The sequence below is a fragment of the Moschus berezovskii genome, chromosome 20 (genome assembly GCF_049115385.1).
Source record: "Moschus berezovskii isolate FMDL1 chromosome 20, NW_MosBer_1.0, whole genome shotgun sequence".
NCBI classification, from domain to species: Eukaryota; Metazoa; Chordata; class Mammalia; order Artiodactyla; family Moschidae; genus Moschus; species Moschus berezovskii.
In genome coordinates this window covers 73,299,697-73,313,358 of record NC_142479.1, presented here as the reverse complement: position 1 = coordinate 73,313,358, position 13,662 = coordinate 73,299,697, and the positions used below count along the sequence as shown (strand labels likewise).

The 13,662-nt window shown below is 48.0% G+C and overlaps 1 protein-coding gene across 8 annotated transcripts in view; it reads left to right on the top strand.

The window, feature by feature from the left end:
• The window catches only part of CEP112 (centrosomal protein 112), a 323,150-nt gene that overhangs the window by 298,667 nt on the left and 10,821 nt on the right, over positions 1-13,662 (top strand). The window lies entirely within an intron of this gene.

Genomic DNA, 13,662 nt, shown 5'->3' with positions numbered 1-13,662 from the left:
ATTTTCAAATGAAAGGGCCTTTTTCGTCCAAGTCTTTTAAATTTTGCTAATTTTAAACTAAAAAGTCCACAGACTATCAATACATATCACGAGTCTTAATGAAACTTTTTATAAATTCATCTCCCTCGGCCTTAACGTGCAGCATTGCTGATGTCCTTCTCAGCACTGCTGACCTGCGGGACAGAACCCGCCATGGGTGTCGGCAGACACTTATGCGCTGCTGTTTCCATAGTCCATCCAGCACAGGAACGCCAGGTCGGTCATCTTGACTCTGTGAAGAGTAGCCCTGATGTAAGGCGAATGGGGAGACTTGTATTCCCTCTGGAGTTGTTGGCAAACAGGATGCCCCAGTGGTGTGCTCAGTCGTGTCCGACTCTGGCTGCCCCATGGACTGTCCTCAGGCTGCTTTGTCCATGGGATTTCCCACGCGAGAATCCTGGAGTGTGTAGCCATTTCCTTCCCCAGGGGCTCTTCCCCACCCTGCAGTTGAACCCTCGTCTCCTGCACTAGCAGGTGGATTCTTTACCACTGAGCCACCAGGGGAGCCCGACCCCGAGGTAGGGGACTCACAGAGTGGCAGGTGTGAATATCTGATTGATGCTACATAGTGATGTTAACACTTGCTGAATGGACTTGACCTCCTGGAATCCCTTCCCAGTGTCTAATGCTCCCCCTGCATCGTGTGTGCATTGTGGGCATGTCGTGGGCATCTGTGTTGTCTGTGTAGGATGTGTCTTGTATAGGGTCCACGCTGGACAGGCAATAGGATCACAAAATATGATTCTAGGATGAAAAATGAGTTGTGACTGTATTTACCCAAGGCCTATGAGATGAGAGACACTGCACAAGAAACGTACACGAGTTGGTCCATTTATCCTGATAATCCCCGTTTAAGGCCAGCATTGCACTCCCATTTCCCTGCTGGCGCACTGCAGCTCACAGAGGCTCAGTGACCTGCCCCAGGTCACCCAGCTGCAAAACAGTACGGGTGGGGTCACACCCTGCTTGATCTGAATTCCAAACCTTTGCTCCTGTCATGACAGTTTTTAAGTTACAGCTTTTCTAGTTTAAAAATCAACACAGCAATGACAGGGAAAGTTTATTAAGGCTGGCAGGGGGAAAAAAAACCCCACCCCAGACACCTGGAACGGGTGGTTAACTCCCTGTGGTCGGAGAGCAGAGCTAACGTGGCCGCAGGTGAAAACACCGCCGGTGGGGCAGCGGGTCTTGAGGGGGCTGGCCCAGGTCCCACTGTCATGGAGGTCAGCTGGGCCCCCATCCTGGCCGGCTGGGGTGTCTGAAACTAGGAGGAGATGACAAGCTTCTTAAGAGCAGGAAGCGTGCTCCCTGAAGGACCTGGCCTCCTCCAGTTTGTGATAAAATATGACTCAAGGTAAAACTCTGTTGACATCACTCTATTTCGTGGCAGGACTTCACACAGAAAACCCCGTAATAGACGGAGAGCAGGGAAATGAAGAAATCCCAGAAGAACAACAGGGAAGGGCTCAGGAACCACTTCAGTCTTATTTTATTGACTTCTTTTTGATCATCAAAGTTGCTTTCATCTTTGTAGTGACAATAGGCTTCTAGACTGTTTCTTACACTAATTCCTGATATCTTCTCTTAGGCTCCAGTTTACCAAAGAAACGTCAGGAAATACCCCTGGGTAAAGCTGAATATTTCATAATCTTTGCAGCCATGAAATGCTGGGTTATTTCCACAGATCCTAGGGTGTAGCTTAGCAGTTGTTTCAGTAGAATTGAAGAGCAAATCGTGTCACTCCTTCAGTTCATCTATGTTTAATCTGACTTAACTTCTGTTTTATCTGAGTCTGACCTTTCCTTTCGTGGCACTAACAGCGGTAGTCAAAAACAATTAGAAGTGTCATAACTTACAGTCTTCACGGTCTCATTATGTGTGTGCTCGCTGAGGGTGTTTAAGGGTGTTTAAAGTGTCAAAATTGTTTGTGATTTTCTGTTTTGCATCTGTCAAAGCAATTGCAAAATGACAGTAGTCAACCTGACATCAGCCAGTCAACCAAAATGTGTGCAGAACAGCCTCTTGAAATTTTTCTTCTCTTTCTTTTTAACCAAATATTATTATCCTGATAATAGCTGCGTAAAGAATCAAAACTGAAACTGGCAGAATTAGAAAGGATAATTTCCCGGGAGTCTTTTTTTAACTTGCTTTAAAAAAAGATTTAAGCTGTTTCTGTTTTTCATTTAAGGAAAATTCCTGTGTTTTAATTCTATAAAAACAAAACCACTGAATGACGCGTTCTGAAAGGTGTGTTTTTGCTTAAACACGGAAAGCCGCTACTCCTCCGGTCTCGACGGCTGGCACCTCAGCCACCGCCTGCCCGTCCGCCCGCCTCGGCGGCACTGGCCTCTCCTCCAGCTCCTCACCCTCAGCAGGTCGGTCCCCGAGTGCCCGGGAGCCCCAGCTGCAGAGGGTTAATTTGCCCCTTAAGTGGCATCAGGATAACACAGTGTGACTAGATCTCAGCCAGCCTTACGGAAACAGGTTGTTGTTGCTGTTGTTTAGTCACTGAGTTGTGTCCGACTCTCTGCACCCCCGTGGACTGTAGCCAGCCAGGCTCCTCTGTCTGTGGGCTTTCCCAGGCAAGAGTACTGGAGTGGACAGAAACATATCTTTCGTGTAACGCATAAATAAGGCAGTAACAAGCTGGAATCAAGATTTCCAGTAGAAATAGCAACAGCCTCAGATATGCAGATGATACCACTTTAATGGCAGAAAGCAAGAGGAGCTACAGAGCTTCTTGATGAATGTGAAAGAGGAGAGTGAAAAAGCTAGTTTAAAACTCAACATTCAAAAAACTAAGATCATGGCATCCAGTCCCCTCACTTCATCGCAAATAAATGTGAAACAAGTGGAAACAGCGACAGACTTTATTTTCTTGGGCTCCAAAATCACTTTGGACAGTGACTGCAGCCATGAAATTAAAAGATGCTTGCTGCTTGGAAGAAAAGCTATGACAAATCAAGATAGCATATTAAAAAGCAGAAACATCACTTTGCTGACAAAGGTCTGTATAGTCGAAATGGTTTTTCCAGTGGTCATGTGTGGATGTGAGAGTTGGACTATAAAGAAAGCTGATCGCCGAAGAATTGATGCTTTTGAACTGTGGTGCTGGAGAAGACTCTTGGGAGTCCCTTGGACTGCAAGGAGATCAAACCAGTCAATCCTAAAGAAAATCAACCCTGGATATTCATTGCAACAACCCATGCTGAAGCTGAAGCTCCAGTACTTTGACCACCTGATGCAAAGAGCTGACATATTGGAAAAGACCCTGATGCTGTGAAAGATTGAAGGCAAAAGGAGAAGGGGACAACAGAGGATGAGATGGTTGGATGGCATCACCGAGTCGATGGACATGAGTTTGAGCAAACCCCAGGGGAGACTGAAGGACAAGGCTGCCTGGCGTGCTGCAGTCCGTGGGGCCACAGAGAGCTGGACACGACCAGTGACTGAGCAGCGACAGGAAAGTAATCTTAGAAGCCGTCAGTCCTCTCCACACCAGGGGTTAATAAGAGCTGATTCCCGGTGAGAGCTGAGCAGACGTCCTAGAGTTCCAGCAGCGGAGGGGAGGCTGGGGCTCCGAGCAGACCTCGCTATGTGAGACCGAGTCCTCGGGGGAGCCGTGACCTCCCGTGACAGAGGCGGCCGCCCACCCGTGTCATCGTCCATCGGGCTGACCACGCTGTGAACTGGATCTGTGCTGGACGTCACTCAGGCTCAGCCTGTGTGTGAAACCAAGTCTCCTTTTCGGGAACAACAGGGTCTCATTATTCACAGTGAGACCAAGTGATTTGCAAGCCTTTGCCAAGGTAATTCAGTAATTATGGAAAAGAAGGGAAGAAAAGAAATAGTCTAAAATTTTACCAATGTTCTTAAGACTGCCAAGCCAGGGTCTGCTTGTCATGGGGGCACTACACAACAGTAACCTTAGCCCTCATACACAGTGTAGACAATACCACAATGTAACGAAGCCCCTGCTGTGAACCAGTGCTGTTCAGTCTCACACGTGCGAACCTGGATCACTCAGTTTCCTGGAAGACTCTTTTAAGTCAATTGGTGAGCACTGGTACTTGGAGATCTCACCGATTAGATGCAGCGCCACGCTGTTCACAAAGGATCATCCTTTCTGTCCTGTACACATCTCTCCTGGGCAGCGTGAGGTGCTGGCTCGCGACGGGAGCCGAGAAGAAGCCTGGATGTGCGGGGCCTCCTCCGCCCTCGACGGGCTCCCAGTGCAGTCGAGCGGAGGTGGCGTGGGGTGCGGGCTCCAGGCTGGAGTTTGACGATGTATTTTTCCTCCTAAGGGGCTGCGAGGCTCAGTCCATGAGGCGGGAGGTTGCCACCCTGGCCCTGCCTGCTGTCTCCCCGATCTCCCCCAGGGCAGGGCCTCCGGAGCCCACGGCCAGGGCCTCAGCTCAGACCCCAGGCTGCCCCGGAGGCCGCGGCAATTCTCTGGCTGGCGAGTTTCGGCAGCTGGCCGGTCTCGCTCCTCTCGGGCATGTCCAGACCCCGAGGCCTAGATGGTGCTGAAGTGTGTGGTGAAGCACTGGACACGGTCCACGGTTCAGTCCCAGCCTCACAGCAGGCAAGGCCCAGACTCATCCGTTCATCCAGGACGGAACCTGCCGAGTCTAGTGGCCAGTCTCGGGGCTGATCGTGTGCATCTGGGGAGGGGACAGAGGGGGTCCCGAGACCCCCACTGAAGCCCGGGGGGGCTTCAGGATGAGCACGGCCTGCGGGGGAGGGTCCACCCGGTCACGACAGGTCACTTGACCTGTCCAGGCCCTAACTGGCCCAGACATCAGGCTCCTAGAAGATCAGTAGCCACGCCTTCCCACGGGGTCCGTGTGGACATGGTGGCAGGATGCACGTGAAACACGCCAGGAGGCAGGGAACGCGGATGGAGCGTGTGTGGTTACAACACTTCACCCAGGAGAAGGGCCCATGAGGCGGGCGTCCGCAGAAGGAAAGACACTGGTCAGGATGAGGGGACTGCGGAGACCACGTTCCGGGTGCCTGGGGGCAACGGGGAGCCTCCTGGCCGGAGGGTCCCACCGGTGAGAAGGAGAGACCAGGACGCCAGCTGCTCTCGTTTCGTCCGCCGAGAAGCAGTGACAGCAACAACCCTGCGTCTCCGCCGGCTCTGCGTGCTCTGCTGGGACCGTTGTGCCCGGTCCTGGGGTCGGGATGGGGCCTCATCACTGGTCAGAAGGCAGATTTCAGCTGCAGAGGACTTTTTTCTTTAACTGCATACTGTTACATGATTGCGTCTTTAGAGAGATCCCTCCAGCAGCAGAAGATAAAATGAGAGAGATGACAAGAGCTGAATCCAGCTCCTTCTGCCATCACACCGTTACCACATTATCGTTTATTCCTGAAGAGCGTGTGGGCCTCCCACGGGGCCCAGTGACCTGTGAGGGAGAAGGTGAGCATCGGGAGGACCAGCATCAGCCGGGTAGAGCCATCACTGGACGGCACTTAAAGCCCCGTCAGCATGAGGGTCATCCAGTGAACCTGCGGTCGCGGGCGGCCTCACAGACAGACATGTGACGCAGACAGAATCAGTTAAGCAATAATCATGACAGTTGTCACAAGGAAGACCAGTTCTGTCTTTTACAGATTTCCAAGCCTTTAATTTCCATGTTCCATAATGGATTTTAAAACTTCACAGTCTTGGCTGCTATGGGCTAACAGATCTGCAGTGCAATCTATTCAAAAGCCCCAGCAGCTCAAAACTGTGTTTTATTCCTAAGCACATTATGAAAATGGGAATAATAATTGCAAAAGAAATACCATTCAAAGACTTTTACTGACTTTTCGTGTTTAATGGTTATTACTCTGGCTTCTTTCAAGTAGCTTTAATAACCACAGTTTATTTACAAAATTCAGGCCGATTCCTTTGTTCCCAAGACAGCTGGTATGATACATTGTTGTAAAATCTAAGTTGTTATGAGACAGAACCACATTTAACTTTGGCCATATCTTATTCTCAATGAGAGTTTGAATTCTTGCCCCTGTTTTCTGAAAAACACTTGAAGCGTGCATTTCATCAAACCATGCCTTGTAAATCGTTATTCTAGATTTTCGTGGCAAAGCAAGTCAACCCACTTGTACCCAAAACCACCACTGGAAACCATACACAGTGATCACAGAGCCGTTTTCATGGTAACTCAGAGCAACTCCAGTGGGTGAGTGGGCTCTGTGCTCCATCACTGCTCTCCTGAGAGTCCCTCTGTGTTGGCCTTCACTCAAGGGGTGGGAGGCAGGTCTCCACGTACCCCCGATGAGTGGTTTCAATCTCATGCTCCACTGCAGTGCAATTGCTCTGTCCCAAAGCAAAGTGTCAGCACAGCGCCCCCTGCATCACCTCAGCTGCTCTGGAAAGCGTCCTCTGCGCTGCTGAAGTGGCTGCTGGTCATCGAGCATGGACGGAGGGTGGAACTGGGGTCCAGACGCGGGGCACACGGGCTCTGAACTCTGACCCAGGCTGCCAGGTTCAAAGCCAGGCTGAGCACCCAGGGCTGGGTCTCGTTCCCTGCCGCCCATGGGGAAGGGATGTGATTACACGTTCTCACTTCTTTTGGTTTGATTTCTATTTTTTAAGATAGTTTTGTCTTTAGTCTTTTTTAAAAATAGTTTTTAAAATCCAAAAATAATGGATCCAAATGAGTAAATAACTGTTGTTCTTGTTCGGTCACTCAGTCGTATCCGACTCTTTGTGACCCCATGAGCTGCAGCTCGCCAGGCTTCCCTGCCCTTCACTATCTCCCGGAGTTTGCTCAAATTCATGCCCATCGAGTCGCAGATGCCATCCAGCCATCTCATCCTCTGTCGTCCCCTTCTCCTCCTGCCCTCAATCTTTCCCAGCATCAGGGTGTTTTCCAATGAGTCAGCTCCTCACATCAGGTGGCCAAAGTATTGGAGCTTCAGCTTCAGTCCTTCCAATGAATATTCAGGGGTGATTTCTTTTAGGATTCACTGGTTTCATCTTGCTGTCTAAGGGTCTCTCAAAAAAGCAGGAACAAAAGCTAAAAACCAACTTTTGCTGTGTCCCACCTCATGGAATTGGTGGACAAGAACAGTGATCAAGCGTTAGCCCGGGGGATGGAGTATCGTCTCCCAGGAAAGTAAGAAGGCTGCGTTCCTGGGCCCTATCCTGTCAAGGTGTACTTCACTGGCGGTTACTAAGCCCTGAGTTCATGGAACTGAGGAAGGAAAAGCAGAGATAAAGCCCAGAGATGGTAAAAGAGAGTGAGTCAGCATGGCCAGGAGAGCCAAGTGTTCGGTGGCCGTGTATTGTGCTTGTCACGCTCAGAAAGGAGCGCCAAGTAGTCTAAGCCTTACTTGCAGTTCCTTTTCTACTGTGGTCCAGCCAGAGAAGATCTCCTTTTCCTGTTGAGGAAGGGCTGTTTTGAGGTGGAAGCAACTGAAATTGTTGTCAAACAAATGACAGAGCAGAGGTATTTCAGAGACGTTAGATGTGTGTCAGTCTGCATGAGGAATAAAGAAAGAAACGTGAATTTTTTTAATGCAGAGGGAAATTCAGAAGTCCAAAAGACCACTTGAACATACTCTCCTTGCAAATCACCTTGTGGGTTTCTGTACAGAATTGGGCTTCCCTGGTGGCTCAGACAGTAAAGAACTTGCCTGCAGTGCAGAAGACTCGGGTTCAATCCCTGAGTTGGAAAGATCCCCTGGAGAAGGAAATGGCAACCCCCTCCAGTACTCATGCCTGGAGAATCCCATGGACAGAGGAGCCTGACAGGCTACAGTCCAGGGGATCAAAAAAAGTCAGACATGACTCAGCAACTAAACAACAATAATTTGACATGTTATGATGCTATTTTAAATGACGTTATTTTTACAATTTCATTTTCTCACAGTTTGTTGCTGGTACTGAGAAAGACACTTGACTTTTGCATAGACTGCTTTTATCACATTTAGGGAATTTCATTCTATTCTTACTAAAAGTCTCTTTTCTTTTTAAAATTATAAATGGGTGTTTCTTAAATGCCTCTCTTCCATCTTTTGAGATAATTATATGAATTTTGTCCTTTATTCTACCAATGCAGTGGAATTCATAGATTCTAATGTTAAATCCATGTTGCATTTCTAGAATAAGTCTCATTGGACCATGAAGACTTATTCCTTTTTACCTTTTGCTGGATTTTGGTTCACTAATATTTTGTTTAGAAATTTTACATCTATGCTTATGAATGGCATTATCCTACAATTTTCTTTTACTGTGATCTTATTAGATTTTGATGTCAAAGTTTGCTGGTCTCATAAGACAAACTGGAGTGTTCCCTCTATCTGTTTTCTGGAAGAATTTGTGTAATACTGATAATTATTTCACCCTGAAAATGTTCGGTAATTAAGCTGTCTGGGCCTAAAGACTTTTTTGTTGGAAGATTTTCGGTTATTTATGGATGTACTTTCCATTTTACCTTCTGCCTAGTTTTCTCTTCTCTGTTTGAGACTATAATTTTATATATACATATAAATAGGTATTTATCTAACCTATGTTCTATATTGATTCTGCTTATTTTTTTTAATCTAGCTTCTTCGTCACTGAGTCTCTCTTTAGCTGTGTCTAACCTGCTGTTACACTCATTCTTAATTTTAACTGCTGTATATTAGAGCTAGAATTTCTGCTTAGATCCTTTTTTAAGTTTCCTGTTCTGCACTGAAGCTCACCGCTCTTTTCCTGTTCTGTGCTGAGGCTCACCGCTCTTTTCCTGACTTTGCTGAACATGCTTATTTTGGTCCTTTTAAAGTCTGGGTCTGATAACCATCACATGGACTCATGGTCATCATTTCCCTGCATTTTTTTCTCTCGGCTTCTGGTCACATGATCTTGACTATTTCTGATTGTGTGCCAGATATTTTATACAGAATTTGACACGAATGATTGGAGTCCTAAGATGATGGTCAGTTTCTCTGGAGAGAATTTACATTTGCTTCTTGGTAGGCAGGTAGTGCCCTTGCCATCTTGAACAACCGTAGTCCATTTAGGTGGGCCTCCATCCGGGGGGGATGGTCTGTGTCCAGCTCACTCCCTCTCCCAGGGTGTAGCCCAAGGGGCTCCACCCAGAAGCATGGGTCTTACAGAGCACTGCCTTCTCCCAGGGTGTAGCCCAAGGGGCTCCACCCAGAAGCATGGGTCTTACAGAGCACTGCCCTCTCCCAGGGTGTAGCCCAAGGGGCTCCACCCAGAAGCATGGGTCTTACAGAGCACTGCCCTCTCCCAGGGTGTAGCCCAAGGGGCTCCACCCAGAAGCATGGGTCTTACAGAGCACTGCCCTGCAGTGAGCCCTGGATGCAGTTTATGTGTCCCTGGCTTCTTTGTGAGGCTATTGAAAGAGCTCCTCGGCGTCTCAACCTCTGCCCAGCCAACCTAGAATTGGCAGAGGCCCCTGTTCAAATGTCCCCAAAGCCAGACTCCCCAGTTCTCTGCATTTCTCTCCTTTCCGGGTTGGCCCCATAACCCTTCCCTGCCCTCCCAGTTCCCTGATAGCTTGAAGCAGACTTGGTGGAGAGTCATTACTAGAAGCAGAAATGCACCACAGAGCTCCCTTGACTTATGATGAGGCTGCATCCTGATGAACCCATCGAAGCTGACAGTACTACAAGCTGAAAATTCATTTAATATACCAAACCCACTTCTATTAGCCTACAGCCTGGTAAAATCAGCTAACACAAAGCCTAGTTTATAACAGTGTTGAATATCTTGTGCAATTTATTGAACACGGCCCTTAAAGTGAAGTTCTTTCAGAATGGTTTGTTGGGACACAAAGGTTATAAGAATGTTGGCTGTTTACCCTCGTGATCACGTGACTGACTGGGAGCCGCTGCCCAACCTTGCGACAGGGTTGTATCACTAGCCCTGGAAAAGACCAAAATCCAGAGTATGGTTTCCACGGAATGTGTGTCACCTTCACACCACTGTGAAGCAGAAAATTATAAGTCGTTCCATCATCGGTCAGGGACCATCTGTATCTACATTTCTGTGAATGACTTGATCACATTATTGCTAATCTCTTCTATTGACTTGATTTTCTAATTTGATCTGTAGAAATTCGTTTTCTTATGAACTCTGTCTATTAATGATTTGTTAAATATGTTGCAAGTGCTTTCTCCTAGTTGCTTACCTTTAATCTCTTTATCCAACGTTTTAATTTTTGAGAACATTATCTTCTGTTTTTTTCCTTTATGATTTCTAAGCTTGCTTAGGAAGGTCCTCCCTCCCCCAGGATTATAAAATATATTCTCTTTTATTTTCTTCCATGACTACTGAGAGTTTTGTTTTATGAATTTTGACTCTTTAATCCACCTCAAATTTATTGTCATATACCATATGGTATGAGGATTATAATAGAATGTTCCCCCAGGGAGAGGTCCATTCTCTCATCTGTGGACTTTGTGAGTATATACATCACATGGCAGAAGAGAGCCTGCTGAGGCAGCTGAAGTGAAGAATCGGTGGGCGTGAAGCAGGGGCGGCGTCTCAGATCACGCAGGCAGTGAGCTCAGTCTGCGCTTGTGGCTGCATCACGGGCAGAGGCCCCTCTGGCTAGGGGCAGAGGACAGGGACCAAGGTGGGGCAGAGAGCCTCCGCGAGGTGCAGGGCCCGAGGGAGCGCCCGGGCGACACCCAGCAGGGCGGGGCATCACTTTGCAGGGAGCTACACTCTGCAGAGCGCCTCCAGGTGAGAGGCTGGCCCTCACCTTTCTGCCTCACGAGAGCAGAGCAGAGGAGCCAGGAGCCCCTCGGCCTTCTCCTGGAACTGGGAGGTGGTGGGCTTGTGTTGTTTCGAGCTGCTATGTTTGTGGTCCTTTGTTACAGCAACCCTAGAACTGGCACAGGGATCTTAATTTATTTCCAAAGATATACCCAGTTATTGGAAACATTTATGGACCGAGATAGTCTTCCCCTGTTTACTGGAAATACCGCTTTGTCAACAATCAGATTTTCCGTTTGTACGTGAATCTGCTTGGGACTTTGTATTCTTTCCTGACCATCAGCTTCCTGTGCCGAGATGAGTCACAGGGTATGGTGCTCAGAGGCATGGACTCCGGAGCCCCAGGGCCGGGGTTCAAATCCCAGCTCTGCCACTTCCATGTCCAACAAATCAGCTTACTTTTTTTTGCTTGGTTTCCCCGTCTTGAAAATGAGTTAATAATTACACCCACCTCATAAAATTGTTGAGAAGATTGTCAGTTACTACATGTAATTCCCTCACAAGGGTGCTAGTGCATAGCAGCTTGGGTTATCTGTAGGGAAAGTCTTCTCTCGTCATTTTATTAGGATTGTCTTACTTATTCTTGAGCATTAGGACTTTCACAGGAGTCTCAGAATACCTTCCGTGTTTTAAAATCTTACTGAGGGTTTGGTTAGAATCACTCTTACTGGACTTCACCAATCAGTCTTAGAAGAGTTCATGCCTTTGCATCTGTTTGTGTTTCATTAGGTCTCCTTCTGTATCTTCAGTACAACTGAAATGTTTTCTTCTATGGATGGTGTACATTTCTTATTAGACTTACTCCCAAATATAGCATGGCATGTTTTGCCTTTTGAGCATTTTCCCTTTATGTTCTCTAAACGGTTGTCCCTGTTGCTCAGAGACATACTGACACTTGTTTGTACATACCCACCCCAACCAGAGTCATTTATTATTCATTGTTTCATTCTTTCTATGGCTGAGCAATAGTCCACCGTGGCTGTACCACCTCTTCTGTATCGGGTCGTCTGTCGGTGGACACTGCAGCTGCTTCCACGTCTTGGCCACTGTAAATGGCGCCGCTATGAACACTGCGGTGCGTTTGTCTTTTCCAAGTATGGTTTTCCCTGGATGTGTGCCCAGGACGGGGGGTTCAGGGGCTATGATAGCTCTATTTTCAGTTTTCTGAGGAGCCTCCACTCTCTCCTCCACAGAAGCTGCACGAGTTTACAGTCCCACTCACAGCTTCGGCTCCCTTTCCGGTTCCTGAGAGTTTCTGCTGCTTCCTGAGAGTTTCTGCTTTCTGTGACAGAGAGAATCTGTGGGGTTTAGACCCACACCTTCATTATAATTACTGTGTGCGTGCTTGTCCCTCCCGCTAGACTGGGATGCCCATGAAGGCAGAGGGTGTAATGTGGTAGGAAAACACACACATGTGCATCCACATGTCTGCCCATGTATACACACACATACATGTACACATGTGTATACATGACACGCAGGGAGCCTCTCCCACGTGTGACACCGCCACTCCCATGGGTCCCGCACCCGCTGGCGGGCAGCCGGGGGAGCCTCCACACCTGTCCTCGGCCGAGCGCCAGCCCGTCCTCCGTGGACCAGCAGTGCTGGACCGCGAGCAGGGGAACGAGTGACATTTCCGCAAAAGCAGAGCGGAAGACGCCCCACTGGCCCAGCTGGGAGGCGGGGCCGTGGGTCTGACTGGTGGTGTCAGAGGCGCTTGATTCCTTGTCAGCCTCTGAAATCCCAGGAATGCTGCTCCCCAAAAGCTACATGCAGTTGGGCAGTTTCAGGGTTTTCTTTGCCTTTGTGGTTATGAATTATATGGACACTGAGTGCTTAACTACAAACTGAGGATTCTCCAGGTTGGGGATTGGAGTTATGAGAAGAAAACTGCTGAAATACAAGGGGTATTTCACTGCGGTGAAATGTCACTGGGGTAACAAGGGCCCCTGGGTGTGGGTAGGAGGTTCCAGACCTAGAGTCACGCTTACTATGAGTGTTGGACACTCCGCACACCTGGACGCCCCAACTGGTCAAGAGCAAGGCCCAGCATGAGAACTGTTACGAATCAAAAATAAAATTTCCTAAATGGACTCATCACCAGCTTTTATTTTATTGAAATGCGCTGGCGCCCCTAAGTGTCCTGGGTGCGAGGCTGTGTCTGAAGGGCAGGAAGCTGCCGGGCAGACCTTCCCAGGTGGAAGGAGACCCGGGAGAGCCTGGCCGCGTGGCCTCTGACACTGCCTCCGTCTTCGAGGTTCTGCAGGTTTATCCTAAGTGTTCAAATATCAGAAATCATCTTCATCCCCTTTCCATGTTGTTTGGATGTATGAAATTTAACACAGAACTGAAATATCAATAACCTCAGATATGCAGACGACACCACCCTTATGGCAGAAAGAGAAGAGGAGCTAAAGAGGCTCTTGTTGAAAGTGAAACGGGAGAGTGAAAAAGCTGGCTTAAAACTCAGCATTCAAAAAACTAAGATCACGGCATCTGGTCCCATCACTTCATGGCAAACAGATGGGGAAACAATGGAAACAGTGACAGACTTTATATTCTTGGGCTCCAAAATCACTGCAGATGGTGACTGCAGCCACGAAATTAAAAAATGCTTGCTCCTTAGAAGAAAAGCTATGACCAACGTAGACAGCATATTGCAAAGCAGAGACATGACTTTGCCGACAAAGGTCCATCTAGTCAAAGCTATGGTTTTTCCAGTGGTGTATGGATGTGAGAGTTAGACCATAATTGAAGGCTGAGCACCGAAGAATTGATGCTTTTGAACTGTGGTGTTGGAGAAGACTCTTGAGAGTCCCTTGGACTGCAAGGAGATCAAACTAGTTAATCCTAAAGGAAATCAGTCCTGAATGTTCACTGGA